The sequence below is a fragment of the Hipposideros armiger genome, unplaced genomic scaffold, assembly GCF_001890085.2.
Source record: "Hipposideros armiger isolate ML-2016 unplaced genomic scaffold, ASM189008v1 scaffold_488, whole genome shotgun sequence".
NCBI lineage: Eukaryota > Metazoa > Chordata > Mammalia > Chiroptera > Hipposideridae > Hipposideros > Hipposideros armiger.
The window spans coordinates 1,244,495-1,269,640 of record NW_017731838.1 but is presented as its reverse complement, the minus strand read 5'-3'; the positions used below and the strand labels follow the sequence as shown (position 1 = coordinate 1,269,640).

Here is a 25,146-nt window from a genome sequence, read left to right as displayed (position 1 = left end):
CGTGTAAAGATGAGGAACCACAGGGAACCAGAGAGGCAGTGAAATGAGTGTTAAATATTGTAGTTATGAGATATAGTCATTTTATTATCTATCTATCATTATCTATCTATCTATCTATCTATCTATCTATCTATCTATCTATCTATCTCTATCTCTGTTCCTATTTCTCTATCTCTGTCTACACACACACACAAAAACACACACCCCTTCCTAATTGAAAAATTGTTCTCAGGAGGTTTTTTTTTTTTTTAATTGTGGGATGGCCTTGGGAAGGGCAGAAATGTCCTCCCAGGAAGGAGAAGCATGCACTTGTCTGATGAACAAGCACAGCACACACACAACGTGAGGAGAATGAGTGGGAGAGATGGGCAGAGCCCACGGACCACCGCCGGGAAACCGGCCATGTGGCCCCAGCCTCTTCCTGGCACTGTACCCTCCGTGGGGTGAAAGATGCTCTCACAGACATCTTATGGGAAGGCATGCTGAAAGAGAAAAGTGCTGTAACAATATATGACCACTCTTAACTGCTGCTGGGGCATCTTTTGAGTAGGTAAATTCTCTAAATGAACTTTGGGACACTGCTGACTAGAATATTAAAAATTCACTCACCCAGGAAAGTAAAAGGCCCATTCTGACCCAGACCCATGTGGGAAATGGGAAACCATAGAACAAAGTGATATTAGAGTACAATGTAGAACTCAGAGGAAGAAGGGAGATGTGGGTCTGAACAAGACCAGATGGAGACCTGAGTTTCCTCTGATTCATTAATGTGGTAGGACAATAGCTAAGGCCATAGTGGATCATGTACAATATAAAATATATTATTTGTAAAGTCTTTCTTTGATAAATGCCTTAGTCCTATATATCTCACCCCAAAGTTTGGGCTCACTCCTCAGAGTGCATGATAATGACAACCTTGGTGCCCAAGGTGCTGGCACGAGAGAACTGTAGGATGTGTGACCAAGTGTGGCCTCATTACTAGCCATGCAGAAAGAGAGACAGCATTATAAAGAGTTGAGACCAGCCTTTGTCTGACTGCCTAGAATCAAAATTATTCATGAAAATATAACTTTTAAAATTAGAATAAAAACAAAAACCTCTGTTCCATAGAGTAGTGCTCTAATAAGTGCCTAATAAAATGTAGGAGAACTTTAATTGAATCAGGGTAATAATTAATAATACTTTGTTTGGGTTATTAAGTCCCAGTGTATGCTGATGTTTCCACTGCAAGTGGAAACCCAGTTCAAACTGGCTTAAACACAAAAAGGGGTTTATGCCTATGAAACAGGGAAGCTTAGAGTTCATTCAGGCCCCAGGCATTGTCTCCACATCTCTGTCGGCCCTGGGCTGGCTTCCAAAGATTGCTGCCACCACAACCAAGGTCAATGCTTTCTCATTCACATGGAGAAGGAAGAGAAAGTCTCTCTCTCCACTAGCAATCCAAAGTTTTAAACGTTTCTGAGATGGACGGCTCTGAGCCAATCTCAGTGGCTGGGGGATGTCATGTGCCAGCTGCCTGAACCTGCTCACCCATGAACTAATTCCCAGAGCAAGGAAGGTACCCGGAAATCAGGATCCACCCATGGACCTGAAATTGGGGTTACCTCCACCCCAAATTTATGTCTGTAACACAGGAAAGAGGGCAGACAACCAATATTTTCACCACACTGAGCCACTCTCCAGTTTGTACTATGTAAGTTTCAGAACTTTGGGGGGTACTTTTTGCAGGGATTTTTATTGTGTTTATAAGACTGCAAGGAGCATACTCTATTTTTGTCTAAATAATAGCTGCCAAATTAATATTTAAATTAAAAAATTAAGCAGTGAATAATTTGGTAATCTTACATATGCCGTGTTTACTGTCATTTATATTAAGAGAATGGAAAAATAAAATGACATTGAGATACCTTTTTCCACCTATCGGGCTGTCAAAAATTCCTAAGTTTAATATCATAATGTTAGCCAAAGTGTAACCTTCTCTTACATTGCTAATGGGAGAGAAAATTGGTACCAATTTTTGAAGAGAAATTTAGCATATTTATCAAAATTACAAATGAATTTACCCTTTTTATTTTGTTTTCAGCAATTCTGTTTCTGGAATATATCCTACAAATTTACCTGCATCTATCTGAAAAAGTGAAAAACTGGAAACAACCTCAGTGTCCATCTGAGGGACTGGTTAAATAAAATGTGGAGTCCCTCCAATGAAATACCATAGTTCTGTGAAAAGCAGACTCTCTGTACCTATCAGAAATATCTTCAAGACAGAAAGCTAAGAGAACAGTGTGTAGAGTGTACAATCTTTTGGTACAAAGAAGGAAATCATGTCATTGTGTATTTTATATCTTCTGAATCATGAGCATATGTTAGCTATTCAAAAATGAAGACATTATACCAAGTTAACTATTTGAAACAGGCATTTTTCTCAGATATTTCTTGGGAAAGATTTTACAGAATGACCTTCTTCTTCTTTTTTAAGGAATAACAAAGATTTATTTAGAAATGGATTGCTAACACATGGTCTCCTCTCTCCCTTAATGTGTCTTCCTTTCCTTTTGAACAAAAGAGACATAGATGGAAAATGGAGGAGAAAGATCTCTTCTTACCAGGAATTACAGCCTAACTTTTTTTTTATTAATGAGAAGTGTTGCCTGATGACTACTAAAGTAGTAAATAGATAAGGAAATAAGAAAAATGAATGTCATTTGATCATCTTAATGACACTTCAGTTTTCAATTCCAGTTTTGTTTGTCTTTTTTATTTGTTTGCTTTTGTTTTTACTTTGTCTTCCTCAGGAGAAATTCCTTTTTATCCCGGTCTTCGAACCTGCCCTAAATGTGCTTCTTCTGCTCCCTTCTGTCAGAACTGTGTGCACCCCTCTCATTTCCATTTAAAATTACATATTGTATTTATTTGTTTAAGATTTTTATTAAAAGTATAACTTACATACAATTACTTTCAGGTGCACACCATAGTTATTCAACATTTATATACCTAAAGAAGTGATCACCATAGTAAGTCCAGCTACCATCTGACACTGTACCACGCTATCACAATTTTATTGACTGTATTCCCTATGTTGTATATTACATCCCCATGACTTATTTGTTTTACACCTGAAAACTTAAACCTCTTATTTCCCTTCATCTTCTCCCTGCTTTAAAAACATTTTCAATTACAGTTGACATGCAATATTACCCCCATGTATAAGACGCACCCTTTTTCAAAAAATTTGCGGTTTAAAACTGGGTGTGTCTTATACAGTGGCTGTAGATTTTTTTTTTACTTGCATTTCCCACTCTTTTCGCACTTGTTTTTGTGCTCATACAACCAACATGCAACCAACAACAGTGTACGAGGGTTCCTTTTTTTCCCAATCCTCTGCAACATTTGTTTGTTGATTTATTGATAAAGGCCATTTTGACAGGTATGAGGCGGTATCTCATTGTGGTGTTCATTTGCATTTCTCTGATGATTTAGTGACATTAAGTATCTTTCCTTATGTTTATTGGCCATGTGTATGTCCTCTTTGGAGAAATGTCTCTTCAGGTCCTCTGTCCATTTTTTAATTTAAATTGTTAGTTTTTTTGGTGTTAAGTTGCGTGAGTTCTTTATAAACTTTGGATATTAGCCCTTTTAAAACTACTTATCTTGTGTGATTATTTTTGTTGTTCGTGCTAACTAGACTGGCAGCTCCATGAAGGTAGGAGCATATTTAATTGCTCACCATTGTATCCCCACAGTTCCATGTGCTCGATAAGTATTTTTTATTTCGGATGAATTGTGTAGTTGTTGACACAGGTTGAAAGCTGTGGTGGAGATAGTGCAAATTCTCAGTTATTGCACTATATCAGTTATTGCACTATGACCAGGTAAATGTTTGCACTACAGGGAGAAACCCAGCACTTAGAATATAAGGAGCTGCTTTGACAATGCCTAAGACTCTACTATAACCATCCATTTGTTCCCAAATTGTCTCCCCCGTAGTATGCATGCACTTCATATTGATTTCCAACCAATAGATTTATTACATATAAATGTAGATTTGTAAACCGACACTTACAAGTGGCAGCTTGTCTGAGGAAGGCTGTAGCTTGCTCCCCTCATCTCCACCAGTCTCTCTGACCCAAAGCCATGCCAAATAAATGTACAATCTATGCACAGATAGTTTTCTAGGCAAGTACATCTTCAAGACTTGTCCCTTAATGTACCACTTCCAGGTAAAATTGCTGCCTCCAGTTCTTTCCCACACTGAAATTCTGGACTCCACATTCATGCTCACTCTTAGCTTGTACTGCCCCAAACTAATTGGGAGAAAACGTCAAAAATGGAAATGACAAGAAGTCCTGATTATTCTAAAAACATGCCATTGAATTCAGTCAAGCTCTTCCTCTACAAAAGAAATGTGCCCACATACACAGAATATATATTCTTGCAAATGGTGGTGACTATTTTTGTCCCCGTTTTCTCCAGTTCCCATTCTTCATTTAACAAATCTTTTTATGGTTGTTCCTTTAGCAGTTTTACCTCATACTTTGGTGCCACTACTGGATTTTTTTCCTGGCATACCTGGCTATATTTTCATCTTTAAAAATATCACCTTACAGTATTTCTTTGGCTCAGTAAAAGAGTAGTTGAAATGCAAGAGACTAGATGTTGAAAACACGCTGATTGTCATGAAACGGGAATTTTGAAAATTATGGTTGTTTTTCTTTTGGTATATCCTTACAAATATGGAGCCCCTTCCATTTGTTACCGTCTCAGTATTGTAACCTGTAGGGGGTAATTGTGGCACAGTGTGTCCTTCAGTGAAACCAAAATCCTCTCCCAGGAAATCATCTGCTTTGCCTTTCAGGGAGTCAAATGGCATCTGGGGACGCTTTCATGCTACTTGAGCTTTCTCCAAAATTCAGTCCACGTTTTTGACCACGTTGGTGTAAATGCCTGGTTGTTCCCTTTGAGCGCAGCCCCTGCCCCAACTTGTGATGCCCACCAAATGCCAGACCTGGTTGTGTTTACAGAACAGGGGGCCCCCCGAGTCTCCCTATGACAAGGGGAGAAAAGAAAAGTCACACAGATAAGTTCAGATTCTGCTCATCTTAAATACATTTTACTCAGAGTGATTTCACCTCAAATTCTGCCTTGGCTTTTTTTAATAATCTCTGGTGTAAACAAAACGAATACACTGTGTTCCCTGCTCATTGGCAGAACACTGCTTTTTTAAATGCGTTCAACATTCTAATTTGAATATATTCAATTGGTTGAGAACACTCTGTTACCGTACAAGCCTCTTTTCCCCCTTCTTCACAGCCTGCACAAATCATTTCACTGGTAATTTTATGCCCTCTGTATTTTGCCTGGCCTTCTCTGTTTGTCACCAAGAGTACCTTGGCTTTCTGGGGAGTATTTTGTATTTTGTCTGTAAAAACAATTTTGGTTTGTTAATGAAAGAACCATGTACATAATATAAATATAAATAAATATTTAAATATAAATATTTAAAATCAAAATTTTACCTACATAAAAATCTAGAGAGGAAAAAGAACACTAGATTTACCTCATAGGCCTTTTATAATTACAGTGTAAAAAAGACATTATTCTCACTATTGTGCCATTTTGTTAACATTAAGTTAAAAATTAATTAAGGCTCCAACTGAGATTACTTCTCAGAGACAATAATTGGATAACAGACCAGAAGATTTACTGAAAAGTGCTAGGTTTCACATTAAACTTCAGTAAAACTTATTAGTCTCTAAAGAGATTGCCGTATTTAAAATTTTCAGTCAAATAGATATGGCGTCCTTCTCACTTGGGTGATTTTGTCTTTCCATCTTCATTAACACTTTCTGTAATAAATGTTATTTTATTTGCATTTTAGCTGCATGACTTGGTATAACAGAAAAGGTTATGATTAAACTGTGTTCTTTATCTGTAAAATGGAGCATATATAGAAACATCATTTTTTACCTCTCAATTTCCTGTGCTCCCATACAGTCACCCAGCAATCAGAGTATGTTATATTTCTATCTCCTTTGGAAGGTAGGCATATGCGTCATTGAAAATTTAAATTTTAAAAATCACAATTTAATTATCAGACAAAAAGTGTATCTTTTTTCCCCCAGGAAACTCTTCTTTCTGTTTGCATTTAATGTGTTCTATATTTGTGATATTCATTTTTGCTTCATTGCCATACATTTTCATCTCTCATGTTCACACAATCTAGGATGAGGGAAAGAGAGCAACAAGCCACAACCCTCCCCACTAACTCCATCACTCTAACTAGGTCTGTGACCCTAGAGAAGTTGCTTAATTACTCTGACCTGCAATCCTTTTGCCCCTAAAAGAAAGATATAAATCATCTTTAATATTTTACTGTATTATTAAAATTATATCATTCTGTGCATCCGAAGAAGCCCAGAGAAGACTTATCATTTCACCCATTCTCCCAAATAAGATTCAATAATCAGGTAAGAGTGTGTCAGTCTTAACAGACTGAAAGGTTAGCTTTGCAGACCCCCTCCCTTTTATGATAATAACACGTGGAGAGATTGCTAGCGTGAGGCCATGAATCTGGTAGTGCTAAACCCGATATCTAGGCCATCATTGCAGATAACTTTCCATTTAAAATTCTACATACCCATGTGATTCGTTGTGGTTTTCAGTTTCAACAAGGCACTATCATACCCACCTTCTGCCATTTCATATTGATCATGAATTTCTATTTCTTGAACCTCAAAGAAAGGTGTATCTTCTTTTATTTCTGATTGACTTAAAATGCCACTATCGACATGCAAATTTTTAGGTGACTCTACTCTAAAGAGTAAACAATAGAGGAAAAAATTTCCTTTACCAAATAATTCCCAAACATTTGAGCTACAGTGTTATTAAAACTGTCTAGTATTTTCTGCCAGTGGTGAGCTTTTAGGTGGAAAGAAACAATTTCATGCTAAGATTTTTCAGTCATGCATTTCTGTTATATAGAAGGTCTTGGGCTAGCATTTACCTTATATTAAATACAAAAAAGTGAATGAAGAGAGAAAGAGAAAGAGAGAGAGAGAGAGAGAGAGAGAGAGAGAGAGAGAGAGAGAGAATGGGAAACTAGATTCAGAGAACAGGAATTTCTCTTTGAGTTTAGTTCTGAACCAAATGCCCAGGAAAGTGTATAGACTATGGTGTGCTCTTATAGGAAATAACAAGAACTCCCCTGGGGATGTGTGGACATTTAAATGGGAAAGTAGAATAATATACAGTCAAACAGCCATGTTCCTGCATCTATTCAGATGCTGGTAGACCATGAGTGGATCTTCCTTTTTGCTTGTTTTCATTAAAGATATAAATTTAATTTAGGAAATAGGATAATTTACATTAAAAAAATGTACTAAAATACCAGTGATAGATTTAATATATGTGTGAACATGGGGAATGAGTAAAAATAGTAATGGTACTAACACATTGAAAAGATGAGTAGCTGTTAATATCCACTGGTCTCCAATGATGGAGCCTCCACCTAGGTGTCCTGGGTGGGTGACATGATATGCAAAGTCATCTGCCACGGCCACCATGAATGTATGCTGTTCCTCCAACAATTCTGGATTGATGTTGGTTGTTAACTCTACAACAGAAGGATGGCAATGAGTAGCTTTCCATCAATAGTTATGCTTCTTCAGGCAAAAAGGGAAGAAAGCATCCCCTCGGTTCAATAATTTACCATGACCTTGAAGAAACTTTATAATCAAGTTGGCAAAGCAAAGCGTGCACATAAAAATCAAATGACTAAGTCACTTTGTAATTACGTGCCCAGAAGAATGCCTCATCTGGTACTGTGAGGCAGTCTTATCTTTCCTCAAACGATAACCTTGATGGTCCTTTTAAAGCAGCAGTTGACAAGTGTCAACCCCCAGACCAAGAGCATCATCTGAGAATTTGCTAGAAATGGAAACCCTTGAGCCCCAACTCAGAGCCAGTGAGTCAGAAACTCTGGTGGTAAAGCCCAGTAATCTGAGTTTTAATTAGCCCCTCTAAAGTTTGAAAACTGCTGTTATAAAGTTGAGCACCTCCCCCTCAGTTTGCAGCCTATATCTAATTCCTCTCCTTTCCCCTTCTAATTGGGCTGATCTTTGGTCTATCACTCCTATTCCACCCACATCCAAACGTGGGTTGTTCTGTTTGTGAACTGCTCTGCCCTTTGGTTTTATTGACAGTCTAGGGATCTTTGGATCAACCTTTGGCACTTTTCAAGGGCTTTGATTCAGAGTTATCCCTGTGTTTGTGTCCTTTTTGGCTGGATGCCCTGAGGATAGTCCATTTTACTTCTACTTCTTGGGATGTCAGACACTAGAACCCGCCCTCCTGGTTGGAATCTTGGCTGAACCTGCCCCAATAACCTAGACAGAATGGAAATGACACCATTATTTTAGAGTCAGGCTTCTTATATCTCAATGTACAAATGGGTCACCTGGTTATCTTTTAAATGCTGATTCTGATTCAGTCTGGAACAGGGCCCGAAGTTGTTTCTAGCATGCTCCCAGGTGGTCCAATGTGGTATGTTCAGACCACACTTAGAATAGCAGGTGGCTCAAGGGAGCTTCGTGTCTTTAGCTAAAGGAAGAGTATGAAGTTAGCAGGGTCACTAGTCAAAAGCCAAGTCCTAGACGGTCCGTTCACTAATTTTGTAACCATAAAACAACAACTTCTCTAGGTCTTTCTTTCCTCAACAGGAAAATGGGTGTATAATTCAGGGGCAAACTCCAAATAGAATGAGAGGACAGGAAACAAAGTTTTGAAGGAAACGCCAGCTGGTAGCAGGCTGAGGTAGGAAGATGTGGGATGTGTTTGTGAAAGCCTAAAGAGGAGGATACACTGAGAAGAGAGTTCTTCTTTGAGAATGGATAGGGTGCAGTTTAGTTTTACAGAACCACTTTGAAGATCTTGACTACATTCTGGAATTACTGGGAGGCCCTTGTAATTTGCAAGGTGAAAAGTGGTATAGAAAGCAAAGATTAGGAAAATTAATAGGTAAGCAGTAACTAAAGTATGTTATAAACAGCTGAACAAAGACTTTATTAGGAATGAGTCAAAGGTCTTGATGTTCATTCTATTTGGCTTCTCAGTTGAAACAAAATACAGAAAACATCTGTGTATAGCATTAAACTTTGTGTTAAGAAATGTGCCTTTTGATGGCAATTGTTCTGTTTCTTCAGAAAGTTAAATTATGTTGTAGACCAATGACAGTACAAGGCACAATAACAATTTCGGTTAGATACTCCCTTTTATATTAAGATACTGTTTTATCAACTAGAATAAAGCAAAACCTAATTATCTAGTATCTCTTTATTCAGAAGGTGCATTAAAAGGACAGGTTTTATTGTCCCTTATCTTATACTTTCTGCTTCAGCTATTAACCTATACCTGATATATTCTGTAAACTTTACAGGCCAAAGTCCATAAATTCAACTGAGAAGGACATACAGAACGAAGGTGGGGAGAAAATGGATTCTGCAATTTAAGGTATAAGTGCTGCTTCCTATTTTATAAACTGTCAACATCACTAACAACAAAATTTGCTAAGTGTCCCTTGTAATGCTTAGTAGAACCAAGACAACACAACCATTGTAAATACTCATCCTTAGGTGAACTTAATGTGAAGAAAACAGAATGTATGAGATATGACTTAATTGGTTGGTTTATTAAAGAAGCTTGAGCCATCCAAAGGTTCCCATCACAGCTCCCAGATATTAAGCAATAAAAGTCTACAAATATGTGGTTTTATATAAATCAATAAATACTAAAGGCATAATAGGTGTTATGGAATTTTAGGGAGGAGTGTTATGTTTTTTCCTGTTGGGGATTCTGTCCTTTAGTTGATTCTGTTTACCTATAAACCATCCCTTGCTGAAATTCTCAGAATTGGCCACTGGAATAGAAACACGGCTGATCTGATTTTTATTCTAATTTTTATGTTATAGGTCTTGTTTAATCTAGACAATCTTTTTATTTCCACCCTACCACACTCATTGTTACAGATTGATGAGGTTTTATTATAAGTTTTGCCAATATCCATAATCTGCCAATATGCAGAATCTGAAAGAATGAAGACCCCTGAAAAGTAGCTACTCAAGTATTTCTTGAATAGATACATAAATTTTGAAACCTATGGTGATTATTTATGTTTCAGCTAAAGGTCAAGTAATGGCTAATTGAAAGAAAATGAATAATTTGATTAACCAAGATTCTGGTTGATATTTCAATCATAAAGGATAATAAGAAAGATAGTTGGCCTTGAACAAAAATTAGACATAAATGTTGGCTTACCTTGAGCCTCATCATGAAATACCAGTTGTAAGATATGTCAAATTAAAACACATATTCAATTAATACTAGGCAATGCAGTTTAGTCAAGGCCCATGATTTACCTTTGTAACATGGTCAGCCTGGGTGATTGGAGTGAAATTAACAGAAAATTGTAAATTTTTTTTACTAATTTTTATCTTCTCTGTGGCTATTATTGACTATATAGTCATGATATATTAAGTATAGAATAACTCCTTCAGATGTATTTTTCCAAGTGACATTAAACTCACTATTATCCATTTTATATGACCTTATGTATACCAAGAGATGCTTCCTTTCCCATGAAGTATTTTAGTTGGAGATCCATTTGAAGAAAGTTTTAAGTACCATTTACCCCTACAGGTTGAAAACAAAAAGTATAAACATCATGCATCTCTCAAAGAGGTGGGACAGGAGCATCAGTGTAACCTTCCTTGTATCTTCCTTCCCTCTGTTGCAAGATTCTTGAGATGGAGAATAGGTAAAAAGTTGGCAGCGGATGATGTTGGTACAGGTTTTCTGGTGGGCTTCTTGCCCTTTCACATCAGTGACGTCCAGTTCTTCTCCCAAGAAATCAGTGTCACGGTAAAATGAAGGACCACAGAACACTGGACAGCAAATCACATATCAGATATAAGACACAAAATCTTAGCACTCCTCAGTCTCCTCAGATTTGTTCATCTCCATCACAAGAAAGTGCTTTCATTGCTTACCTGGGATGCCGTGCCTGCAGTTTCATAGACTGAAACCAGAAAGAGCTTTGTTCTTTTTAATGTGTGTAGGTGGTAATCCGCTTTTAGATAAGTTTTAAGGAGACAAAGATTTCTACCAGTAAAAATAAAGGAAAATATAAATATATCATATAAAACGTATCAAAGAAAAAATGCTTCTTACAGCACATATATAAGCCAATTTAAGGTGATGATTAATAGCAAAGGTTTTCCCATTTTGAAAGCACTCTGTACATCAGTGTCAGACCCCAGGATCCATAGGTTGTAGTCAAATTTTCAAAACAAAACCACCTGCCTCCATAAAAACTTTCTAAGCTTGCTCTGTTGTCAGTGTCCCTAGCATCTTCCTTTTTTATTTTCTTTCTTTTAACACCCGCAGCCTATCTCAAAGATTCACAAATTTTTACGCCACCTAGAAATCTCACATCAGACAGCTGCAAGCTTAGACAGGGATAAGTGAAATCCATAGCAGACTCCACACCCAGGCAGCATCTTCTGGGAGGGGAATAAGTGTTCTTAATTAACACAAAATCACAGTCGAGAGCACTTCTGTCCAATAGAATTTTCTTCACTGACAGAAATATTCCATGTCTATGACATCCAATATAATAGCCACTAACCACATGTGGCTACTGAGCACTGTAAACATGGCTAGTACATCTAAGAAAATGAATATTTAGTTTTATTTAATATTAATTAATTTAAATTTAAAAAGCCAATTCTTGGCCTGTAGACATTTATATAATTTAAGAAGTGATTCCCTGACTAGTCTGACACTCACACTATACATAGTTTCTACCATATTATTGAATATATTGCCTATGCTTTACTTTACATCCACATGACTATTTTGTAACTTACCAATTTGTACTTCTTAATGCCTTCACCTTTTCACCCTGTCTCCCAAACCCCCTTCCATCTATCATCCCAACAAATCTAGTACCCATCTGACACCATACATGGTTGTAACAATATTATTGACTATATTCCTTATGCTATACCCTTGATCCCCATGACTACTGTGTAACAACAAATTTGTACTTCTTAATCCCTTCCCCTTTTTCACCCACCCCAACCTCCCTCCCATCTGGCAACCATCAAAATGTTTTCTATATCTGTGAGTTTATTTCTGTTTTGTTTGTTTATTTTGTCATTTGGATTCCACATATAAGCAAAATTACATTGCATCTGTCTTTGTCTGACACCCCACTCAGCACAATACCCTCCAGGTCTATCCATGCTGCCGCAGATATCAAGAATCCATTCATTCCCTTCCCTGGGAGAGAAATATTCCATTGTATATATGTACTACCTTCTCTTTATCCATTCATCCATAGACGGACACCCAGGTTGCCTCCACACCTTGGCCATTGTAAACAATGCTGCAATGAACATATGGATGTGCACATCCCCTCAAAGTAGTGTTTTGGATTTCTTCAGATAAATACCCTGAAGTGAGATTACTGGGTCCTCCTTTGTCTCTTTTTATAGCCTTTGTTTTAAAGTCATTTTGTCTGGTATAAGTATTGCTACCCCAGGTTGTTTTTTTCATTTCCATTTTTATGAAATATCTTTTTCCATCTCTTTACTTTCTGCCTGTGTGTGTCTTTCAATCTGAAGAGAGTCTCTTGTAGGAAGGATATGTAAGAGTTTTGTTTTCTTATCTATTCAGCTTTTTTATGTCTTTTGATTGAAATACTTAATCCATTTACATTGAAAGTAATTATTGATAGATATGTAGCTATTATCATTTTATTGTTCATAATTAAATTTTTTTTCCTTCTTAAAGAGGTCCCTCTAACAATATTCCTTGTAGTACTGGTTTGGTGATGATGAACTCCTTTAGCTTTTTCTTGTCTGGGAAGCTCTATATCTGTCCTTTGATTTTTTTTATTTTTTTTTTTAGCTGAGCCATCCTGCAATCTGTTGGCAGCTCAGTGGCAGCTCAGCTCAGGCCAGGCATCGAACCACTGTTGCTCAGAGCTCAAACTCTTGAGCGAGCTCTTAACCAACTGAGCCACTCGGCCGGCCCCTGTCCTTCAATTTTTGATGATAGCCTTGCTGGGTATAGTAGTGTTGGTTGTAGGTCCTTTCTATTGGCACATCAGCTGGTGGGATTGACCCTCAAACTGATTGGCTGTGGGGTTTGGCCACATCCATAGCTTATGGGATGCTCTGTGGGGGACTTACCTCACTGAGATTCACTTTATTGGGCTCTGGTGCCTATTGAGACAGCCCTTTGGGTGAGTCACTTGTGGGGCTAATTGGGTTGTGCTCTGCTGTGGTCTGAAACCAACGTCTGGTGTAGGTCACCCACTGTCTGTGACCAGCTGGGAGCTACAAAGCAATCCATATTTGTTCGTTGCCTATACTATACCTGGAGGCACATGGGAGAAGCCACACTGTGAACTGAGGATGTCTTCCACCAGTACCGGGCCTGGGGTAGCTCTGTAAAAAGCCAGGATACCTCAAGGCCTGCTGCCACCTGCTGGCTCCCTTAAGGTTCAGCCACTAATAATGTTTTGTGCCATATGTAATTTGGGTGAACAGGGTCTCAGGGAGCCACTAGAGTGGGAAGAGCTGTGGTCACCAGGTTAATGTAAATTCTGATTTGGTGCCAGTGCTGAACCTGGAGCTACTCAGTAAAAGTCTCAGAGCACACCAAGGCCAGTCGCTGCCTGCCCGGAGCCTGCACGCTTCAATAGTTTTCCAAGAAAGAGTGCAATGTGGACCGGGCTGGATGCTCTCGGAGAAAGTGTTTCTCATGTTGTGGGGCAGGGTCCCAGTAAATCAGCAGAGTGAGGAAAGTGAAGTTCAACAGACCAATCAGATTCAGATTTGGCTGTGTGTGGGCAGGCCCAGCACATTAAAGATGAAGCCTGCCTGCCGGCTGCATGGGAGAAGGACTCCTCACAGGGTAAAGGGCAACAGTCCTCCAATCCTCACCACAAGGCCACACATTTCAGTCTGCCCCCTGTATACCTCTGACACCCCCCAAGTCTCCGTTCTTCTGCTGGAGCCCAAGGTAAGTGCCCGCAAGCGAGTGAGTCCGTGCATGGGCCGTTTAAGGGGATGCCTAGGTTTCCCACAGCCTTTTGTCCCACCCAGGTGGCTGGAATCCCCACGTTTTTCACAGCCACATGTGGGGCTCCTCTTCCCGACACCAGTACTCTGGGCTTGGGCGGTCAGTGTGGGCTGGGGTCCCTCCTGGGGAACCCCCATGGCTGAGATACCCCTCCTGATTCTCATCCACTACAAGCAGGTGTGGGGCCGCCGGTTTTGTGTCTCCGCCCCTCCTACCAGTCTCCACTTGGCTTCTTCTTTATATTATTAGTTATAAAACTTCTGTTCAGCTAGACTTCATATGGTTCTCCAGGTTGTTTGTTATAATTTAATTGTAATTTTAATATATTCATGGAAGGAAGCAAGCACAGTGTTTACCTACTCGGCCATCTTGTATCTCTCCTATCATTGTTGCTTTTGAAATAAATCTTTGATGCTGTATTTGTTTTCCTCTTGCCCCCTTTTTGGATGTGGAGAGCCAAATGTTAAAATCCAAATACTCGTCATTTGCACTAATTTTTTCCATTGGATTTCAGAAAACTGTAGTTTACTATGCAAATCTAGAACATCTCAAATTATTTCTAAATATAAAAGGTAATATTTTCCCTAATTTTTTTTAAAGTGAACACAGATTAATCATTACAGATCAGATCCTTTTATATTCTTATGCAATAGATATGTCCATGGAATATTCAGGTTAAGACATTTCCATAGGCTTCAGTTATTTTGTCTTAGGTAAGGAACGCTTATTTGGAGAGATATGTGTGCATATATCTTTTTGATTTTATAGGGTCAAACTGTAGTATCCTTTAGGCTGGGAAAGGACCAATTTTAGCTGTTTAAAAATTACCAAATTAAAAATGTAGCACTTTCTATGAATAAAACTATAAACACTTATTATAGAACTGTCTCTCAGGGGTTAAAAATAAATTTTGGCATCAAGTTGATGAAAAAGAAATTAATGAATCCCCATTTTGTTTTCCATTGGATAATCTAATGTCTGCGGCTTACTGACCAATACTCTGTGCTTAGAAACCTGCTCATTGTGTATGTGAAAAAGTGACAGTGCATGTCATTCGTGCATCTCTCTTGGCATTCCTGAGCATCCTTAGTGATAGAGCCATTATAGTTCATGTCTAGGTCCACATACACCTTTTTGGTGCAAGCTGAAAATAAAAGCAGAAATTACAGTTATCTTTCAGGCTTGAGTGTCAACTCCAATAGTTTTACCCTAGCAACTGTTGCTCCTGACTTATTCTTCCCACTCTTCCACTTTTCCTCAGAAGTCCTTTGTTTTTATTTTAATCTGCTTAGTTCCTATTCTCACATGTAAGCAATAAAAGAATGCTGATGCCCTTCCTATACTGCAATGTTAGACTTGCCAACTCTTGTTTCAATTTTTTGACCTGACCTCTCTTACCTCCTTAGCGTCACTGATCAACTGATGCACTAATTAACCTATTAAGTATCTATTTCATTATTAAGACAAGTGTCATCTCAACACTTGCCTCCTTTGATTTGAATTAATATTTTTATTAATGAATTTTATTAATGGATTTTCATATAATACTTTAAGTTGAGAAAAAGAAAGAAAACGAATGTTGAGAACTGATGTAATAACGTGTCCTATGAGAGAAATTTTAATAGAATATAATGGGGGTGGGGAACATAGATATATGCTGGTTTTTACTCTACCCTGAGAGAATTTCTTTAGGAGACATTATTTCCATATAACAGGGGTTTGTTTGATAGCCTAAAACCATACCTGATGTAACTATATGTATACATCAAAATAACTAGCTTTTATTAATTCTAATAAGATACCTTACCTTGTTTGACATGGGGATTGCCAGAAAGAATATCCAGAAATTGCTCCTGTCATAGTCACCCTTGGCAGTGCTTCTGTAGCACTGTTTTTCAGGATGCAAGTAAACCTGTTTTTGTTTTTTTATTTTTTCCAAAATATAACATTACTAGGTGGGAATTTATGTTTTAAAATAATGGGTCTTAAAAGTCAGCACACAGAAAGTGAATGACAAGGAAATAAATTACTCTATCTCATGCCAAAACAAATATTTTCTTAGCAAGACTGAGTTTGCTTTTCATTCTGATATCCCTACATTTTTTTGTACTTATACTATTATATTTTAATTAAAGGTATACAAAACAATGTAATAGTTAGACATTTCACTCCTCACAAAGTGATAACCCCTCTCCCCCAATCCTTTGCCCCTCTGACATCATATATAGCTGTCACAATTCCTTTGATGCTATTCCCTATTCTATACTCCACATCCCATGACTATATATATATATATATATATATATATATATATATATAGTGGACATACAATATTATTCAGCTTCAGCTTCAGGTGTACAGTGCAGTGGTCAGGCATCTACACCGTCCATGAAGTGGTCTCCTTAATAAGACACGTGCCCATCTGACACCCTTCACAATCTTTACAACATTATTGATTATGTTCCCCAAACTGTCTTTCCTATCCCCGTGGCAATATTGTAGTTACCAATTTATGTTGTCTAATCTCTTCCCCTTCTTCCTCATCCCCACCCCCTCCCATCTAGCAACCATCAGTTTTTCCTCTGTGTCTCTGAGACTATTTCTGTTTACTTTGCTCATTTACTGTTATTTAGATTCCACATATAAGTGAGATCTATCATATGACATTTGTCTTTCTCCAACTGACTTTTTTCACTTAGCATAATGTTCTTTAGTTCCACCCATATCGTTGCAAATGGTAAGATTTCATTCTTCTTTATAGCTGAGTAATACTCCATTGTGTAAATGTACCACAGTTTCTTAATCCAGTCATCTACCAATAGGCATTTTGGTTGTTTCCAAGTCTTGGCTATTGTAAATAATGCTGCAATAAACATAGGGTGACTATATTTTTTTGAATTAGTGTCTTGGATTTCTCTGGATAGATACCTAAGAGTGGAATTGCTGGGTCATATGGTAGTTCCATTTCCAGTTTTTTTGAGATACCTCCATACTGATTTCCATAATGGCTGCACCTATCTGCAGTCCCACCAACAGTGCACCAGGGTTCCCTTTTCTCCACAACCTCGCCAGCACTTGTTGTTTGTTGATTTATTGATAATAGCTATTTATTGATAATAGCTATTCTGGCCAGAGTGAGGTGGTATCTCATTGTGGTTTTTATTTGCATTTCTCTAATGATTAGTGAGGCTGAACATTTTTTTCAAGTCTATTGACCATCTGTATGTCCTCATTAGAGAAATGTCTCTTCATATCCTCTGCACATTTCTTATTTGGGTTGTTTTTTGGTATTGAGCTGAATGAGTGTTTTATAAATTTTGGATATTAACCCCTTATCAGATCTATCATTGACAAATACTTTCTCCCATTCAGGAGGATGGCGTTTTGTTTTATTGATGGTTTCCTTTGTTGTGAAAAAACTTTTAAGTTTGATGTAATCTCATATGTTTATTTTTTCTCTTACTTACTCAGGGTAATGTCTGCAAATTTACTCCCTATATTTTCTTCTAGGAGTTTTATGGTTTCGGGTCTTACATTTAAGTCTTTAGTCCATTTTGAATTTGTTCTTGTATATGGCGTAAGGAAGGTGGTCCAGTTTCATTTTTTTGCATTTGTCTGTCAAGTTTTCCAGGCACCATTTATTAAGTAGACTGTATTTACCCCAATGTAAATTCTTGCTTCCATTGTCATAGATTAAATGACTATATGTGAATTCCAATATAAAATTCCTTCCTAAAAGGGAACAGGAGTGGGCAAACTATGGACTGTTGGCCAAATGCAGTCTTCTGCCTGTTTTTGTATAGCCCATGAGCTAAGAGTTTCTATACTTTTAAATGGTTACATTTAAAAAAGTTATATAAGTACTTACATAATATCCTTGATTTTGCCTCTGGACCCATAAAGCCTAAAAATATTTACTCTCTGCCTTGTTAGGAAAACATTTGCAAACACCTGTTATAGATTCTAGAATAGTAAATTTTATAAGTTCAGGGTACTATGTAAATGAATGCAGCCTTAATACAAAAAGATATTGATAACTTAATTCTGCAGCAAGGCATTATATTGAATTTTCATATTCAACATTAAAACAAAAGTGGTGGGTGAAATGTTCTAAAACTTTAAAAATAGGACTATAGAGACAAAACCACCAAGTGTAATTTGTGACCCTTTTTTTTTAATTAAAGTTTATTGGGGTGACAATGGTTAGTAAAATTACATAGGCTTCAGGTGTACAATTCTGTAATACATCATCTATATATCACATTGTGTGTTCACCACCCAGAGTCAGTTCTCCTTCCATCAACATATATTTTATCCCCTTTACCCTCATTTACCACCCCCTCCTCTCTTACCCTCTGGTAACCAATAAACTCGTCTGTGTCTATGAGTTTGTTTCTTTATTTGTTTTTTTTGTTGTTGTTCTTTTGTTGTTTTCAGTTTTATATACCACACATCAGTGAAATCATATGGTTCTCAACTTTTTCTGTGTGATTTATTTCGCTTAGCATTGTAATCTCAAGATCCATCCATGTCGTTGCAAATGGTACTATTTCACCTTTTCTAATGGCAAGATAGTATTCCATTGTGTATGTATACCACATCTTCTTTATCCAATCATGTATTGAAGGACACTTTGGTTGTTTCCATTTCTTGGTAACCATGTATAAAGCTGCAATGAACATCGGAGCACATATATCTTTATGGATAAATGTTTTCAGATTTTTAGGGTAGATACCCAGGAGTGATAAGATTCTCGTTAATTACTATAAATTGCATTTGGGGGACAATTGAGATTATATAAAGGGATTCTTGCTAATTTTTTATGTCTTTTGTGTATAATAATGCATGTTGAAATATTTAAGGGTGAACTGTTATGATATTTTCAAATTATTTCAAATGGTTAAACATGTACACATATATAGATAGGTAAGGCACAATTGGCAAAAGGTCTTGACGGTGACAGTGAATCATTGCACTGCATTGCACTGCTCTTTCAAATTACCTTTATAAAATTTAATTTTTGCTAATGAAATATTTGAGAAAAAGGTACCAGTTTAATATCAAATAGCAATAATCAATCGAAAAGCAAAGAGCAAAATGATTGTGAGGCATAAAAGTAGAATTGAGATCACAAAGGAGGTTGGAAACTCCACAGTGAGTTATATCTATTCCTCCCTGATCTGCCTAAACACCATCTTATATTTAATATTTCACTTAAAGGAAAATATAGTATTTTCCCAATTGTTAACATTAAAATGGTAGATGCAAATTTATTAGTAGGTAATTGTAATGTAAAATCTATTTTCTCTATGTAGAAATGCAAACATTTACCATTTGCTAGGATCTTCAGATAATGATTCAGCCATGAAAATGAAGAGTAAACACCTTGTGTGGTGGGTGCAGACAAGTTGGCAGTGCTTGGCGCTTGGTGTAAAAACAATAATAATGTCCCCTCCTTGAAAGTAGATATCTTTGAACAGCTTAGTCACACATTCTGTGATGCAAAACATGGCACGTGGTTCTTTTGGATTTTAGTGGGAACATATCTAATTAGGTAATAATATCACAGAGGCAAGCAAAGTAGGCTTACTTAACAGGAAATATCCCTGAATTTGGAAATCAGGGCAATCAATACTTCTGTGTTAGTTTATTGGATGAGCAGCCTCAGACAGAAAAGAAAATCACAAAATGGCACATTTGCCTCAATGGAATTGTGCTTATGAGTGATTGTCTCAGAAACGTGGGTGCTTTGTGGTACTTGAATCATCTCTCAGATCTTTACTGGCAAAAGATGCTGTTCAGGATCCTGTCCAAGTCTAGCTAGAACGGGCCTTCTGCATTTCCCTTCGCCCGCTGCTTTCCTCTGTCCAAACTCCATGTTTGTATGGAGCGTAATCATTAGCGTTCAATGGCCCTCGATGCGATAATGTATTACATCAACTCACTATTTAAAATGGGCCAGTTTAGTAACTTTATAGTCTCAGAAAATAATTAAATCCCTTTCAGCTAAAACCACATATAACTTAAAAACAAAAATCAACAACAAAAAAACTAAGTTGCATAAAATTAAAAATGCTTTCTGTTTCTAGAAAAAGATATCTAATATTCCAGATTGTGGCTTTTTGGGTCATTATTATTTAGTCACTGAATAAAATGTTGTAGTTTTTAATCTTGGCACATTCTCATTGAGAAGTACTATTATATAGCTTTTCTAAATATCAAATATATATATATATATATATATATATATTTATAACAAAACATATAATATATCCATAATACATACACAAATATATATAACAAAAATGAAAATACTTTGGGCAGAATAAAATATAACTCAAGAATTTATTGTAGTAACAACCAACATACCAATAAATACATATGTGGGAAAGCATGTAGGTACATAGCAAAAAAAAACTATCGCTAGAGGCTTATAAGACTTGAGTGGTTCATGGACTTGGTTGGGAAAAATTCCATCTTTATTTTCACTAACCTCTAATTAAAATGTGGTGTGTCCTTCAATTATTAATGTAAGCAACAAATCACATTAGTGCTCAAAGATATTGTGGTTTTGTTGTAATATAAATCACAAATTTAAAAAGAAAACGCTACAATTACAGATATCTTTATTTCTTTTTCATACCTTAGTACATGGCTAGGAACTCCAGTATAATAACTAATGGAAGTAATGGTGGGAATTCTTGTGTTTCTCTCAATTCCTAGGGGAAATTTTCAATATTTCACTATTAAGTATTAGGTTACTTGCAGATTTTTGGTTTGGATTTTTGTTTGCTTGTTTTCTTTAAGGTATTATTTAACAGATGAGGAAAGTTCCCTTTTATTTCCAGTTTGCTAAGTGTTCTTATCATGAATGAAATTTCATCAATTATTTCTGCATGCATTAATTTTTAAATTATTTTTATGTTTTATTGTAGTAACATGTACATCTTCAGAAAATTTTCATATTCCCTACTGAAAGCCTCTACCCATGAAACATTCACTCCCTGTCCCTCCTCTCCCCAAACCCTGGCAAACACCATTGTACTTTCTATCTCTATAAGATTGACTACTCTTTGTATCATATTTTTAGACTTAGTAGGGTTTATTGAACTGGATGGAGAAGGGACTGGGCAGGTTCTGCCTGTACAGGCAAGACTGTTCTTGGGCAGAATACAACAGTACAAAATTTCTTGTCTTTCTTTTTTTCCTTTTCTTTAGGCTAGAATCTAAAAATAAACTATAGCAGTTTCTCTCTAGGAAATAAGATGCAAATATACCCACTAAGACTAAGGTGGAAACTGGAGGGTGATCCCTCAGTTAGGAGTTGTTCAGTTGCAGTGACAAAAAACGCACTTTACAAAAAGAGGATGAATTGGCCTCGTAACCAAAAAGCAAGGACTGCCCAGTGGCCTGGCTGACTGGAGAACAGAATTCCTTAGACGAAGTGTCCAAGTCTTCAGATTGCCCAGCTCTTCCTTGGATCCTGAAAGGGCCATATAGAATTAGTCCCGCAGGAATATGGCATGGCCTTCCCCCATCACCAAGCCACTGTCTGCGTGGGGGAGGGGCACGAGACCATATCAGGAGCCAGGCCGTGTGCAGACAGCTGGGCACATACTGCAAGGGGGGTTATTACTCCCATTTCACAGATAAGAAAATTGGGGCTTAGAAAGAGTTAACCAAAATGGCAGAAACGACCATTTGGTATATTAAAATCATTTTACGAAAAGAAAAATGTGCATGTTTTTAGAACGTAAAATGTGAATTTATAATTAATTTGCTGACATCAGGGGTTATAAGAAATAGGGAAGGAGAGGGGTACTTAATTTAATAGTGGTCACAGAGCTCCTATCGTAATGGTGAATTTCACCTTCCTCAAATCCTAGAACATCCCTCGGCAGGGTTGTGTGTGCAGTGTTGAACTCTTTCAGAGTTCTGAGGGACGTAGGGCCGACAGGGACGGGGTTCTCGCCCCTCCTCCCTTCCTTTCCTCTCCCCGCCTCCAGCTCACTGTTAATCAGATTTTTCCCATTGTCATCATTTGACCCCTTTCCCCACCCCAATTTTGCCATTGTGGTCTTCTTTTCCAGTTTATTTCCTTTCTTTCCATCTTTGAAGTTTCTCTATCTATTAAAGAGCTCTAAATGATTTTCTACTTACAAAGTTTTCTACTTTTGAAATTTTGTTTCAAATATATTACTAGGTTGTCTTTGTCACTTATAAAAGTAGTTATCCCCATGAAGCATTGAATTATGAAATACTGGCTATCAATGAGACATCAAGATTTCTGATCTTTAATATTCCTCTTGAATATCTTTTAAATTTGTACAATACTTGTTATTGAGTACAAACTATTGCTCTTCTTTCATTCTGTATCTCTTCTCAAATTGATTATAGATATTAACTGTAAAAACCTCTAAAATGTTAAATCATACAAATTTTAAAAGTCAATAATTTTCTATTGTAAAAATTTGTTCAATCTCCATGGTAGAAAAAGTTACTTTAAAGAATAATTGCTTGATAGAAATCTTAAATAGTAATTTTTGGGACTGTACCTGAAAAAAAAACCTTGTTTGATGCAATTCTTAAAAAAAGTATTTTTCTTGTCCCAAAATGGCCTTCATCCTCTTCTAAAGGAGTTTGTGCATATAAAGTTCATTTAACTTTAGTATTTACTTTTACTGGTTCCCAATGTTATGTAATACTGTCTCTTTGTACATCATGTCTGTGAAAGCTCTTAAAATCTCTGCATATTAAAAATGTAGAGTTGCTTGCTTTTTCAACACATTAATTTTTTTCCTCTTATTTTACTGTGCATTCAAACATATGACACACACAGAGACAGCAAGAAACCTTGAATTTGCCTGTGTGCCTTAGCAGCTGGGCAAACTCACATTTAGTATGCTTGCTAGCCAAAGCTGCACTTAATCACACTTTCCAATATCAACTGTTAATCATTAATTTAAGGCTAAAGAGTCTCACAGTCTAAAGAGAAAACAAGGAAAGACCGATGGATGAAACTTCAGCTGTTGGGAGTTAGGGGTGAGTGGGTAGAAAGTCAAGGGCAGACTGTAGATGTCCTGCCCTTCTAGATTTAATTTCCCTGTATATAATGCTGAATCTGCAGAAGCCTACGCAGATATGGTAAGTTCTAAAGAGCCAAGTCATTTTATCCCACTTGTGAACACTGAAAGCTTAAATTAATTTAAAAAAAAAACATGATAAGATATGGGGCTTTCATAGATTTTTTATATCTCCATGCGCTGAAACACAAATAGAGATGGTAGGGAGCGACATGTCTAGCTGTTGCATGACAAGCAACTAGAACATAGTAAGTCAATTCCCTTTCATCATTGAGGGTGCCTCCTAGTGGTAGAACTTGTAGCAGTTCATAGAGAGAAAAGCTTGTGAGATACTTTTCTGGGTTTTATCTAATTACATTTCTAAAAGCCTTCCCATTGACCCTGAAGAACGGCTAAAAGCTCTATGAAAGGCATATTGATGCGTGTTCTCTGCTACCCAGCTCTATTCATTAGTTTACTCGTCATGCCATGTGAACAGAAACCAGTCTCCTGCACTGTAAACCAGCTGCCTGTGGGTTCTTGGCTAAGTGCTTCATCTCTCTGGGCATCAGGTCCCTCATTTCTAACATTAGAGATTAGCTATGCGGTCCCCTGGGAATGTAAAAGAAATAAAAATTTAAAAAGAAACTTTTTAATATGTTTTATTTTTTAAAATTTTAGAGAAAAAAGTTATGGCTCAGAGAAGACTTAATTTTCCATAGAAAAGCAAAATAAGATCTTAGGTTTATAAATAAAGTCATAAGTTTTCAAAATATTCTGAAGATGAGGGGAGAAATAAAATTACAAGTTTGCCCCAGTTTGAGATCTTGCTGAAGTTATAAATAACAGAGGAAATGCTGTACTTTGTTCAGGGACAATGTTTTAATATGATTGTGATCTTCTGACCCTAGAAAATGTAGACAGTTTACTTGGAGCATTTCAATAATTTGGAGACAGAGAGAGAGAAAAGTCTCATTTTATGTTGATCGTAATAATAATCGTAATTATCTGAATGTTTTTTGAAGAATGCGTGGAATGACTAGTCCCTGGTGGTCAAATGCTCATATAGAAAGATGGCCCAAGATTAGGACCGCTGAACAGCCCTTTCGAAACTCTTACAGAAAGGAAAATATGGGATGGGGGGGTGTGGGGGGAAGAGAGAACTTACTGAAGGAGACAGTGAGAGAATAGTTAGCAAAGGAAAAATTGGAGCTTAGCACCATGTAAACTAATTTGAGATTTTTGAGATGAGAGAAGCCAGCATTTTGTTCCATAGGGCAGAAAGTTAAGGGGAATTTGAACTTAGAAGAGATCTTTATGCAAAATGCCAAGGAACTATTGTGACAGTCTATCTGGAAGGCAGTTTATTCAGATATTTTTACTTGACCTGTGGCCCAGGTTTTATAACTTTCTTGGCATAGAGTCCTTAATTGCTTCCTTGAGTTTCCCATTTAAGATTAAGTATATTCCAGCTATTCAAAAAGCACATATTTATGATGCACTGCTTTTTATGAAGATCAAACATAGGAATGCAAATTTATGCCAAGGCAGGTTTTCATGGGAAACTGATATGTGAAATTATATAAGGTCCTTATATCCCTGTATTGTTTACTCCATGAAACCCCATCTCTATCCTAAAGCCCCAATGAAAAGACTATAATGATAACTCTCCAGTCCTATTGAGAGGAACAGAAAGACCCTAAGAGAGAAATAATTCATTGGGAAACCAAATAATAGTTCCCTAAATTTGGTTTAGCTAGTAAGTGAAATCCCTACACCCTTTGAAATAATATAAGGATTCCAAAAATATTTTTCTCTATTCAAATAAAAGTAGATAGAGTCTTAACTGCTTAGAAACTCTTGGAGATTAAACAGACATTCCTTTCAAACTGACAGTAAGTTTTCTCAAAGTGCTTTTCAGCTAATGCCATTGCAGTTT

The 25,146-nt window shown here is 36.9% G+C and overlaps 1 pseudogene; it reads right to left on the bottom strand.

Moving 5' to 3' along the window:
- Positions 1-4,882: 4,882 nt before the first annotated feature.
- On the bottom strand, positions 4,883-19,842 carry LOC109395845 (coagulation factor XI-like; annotated as a pseudogene).
- Positions 19,843-25,146: the final 5,304 nt, after the last annotated feature.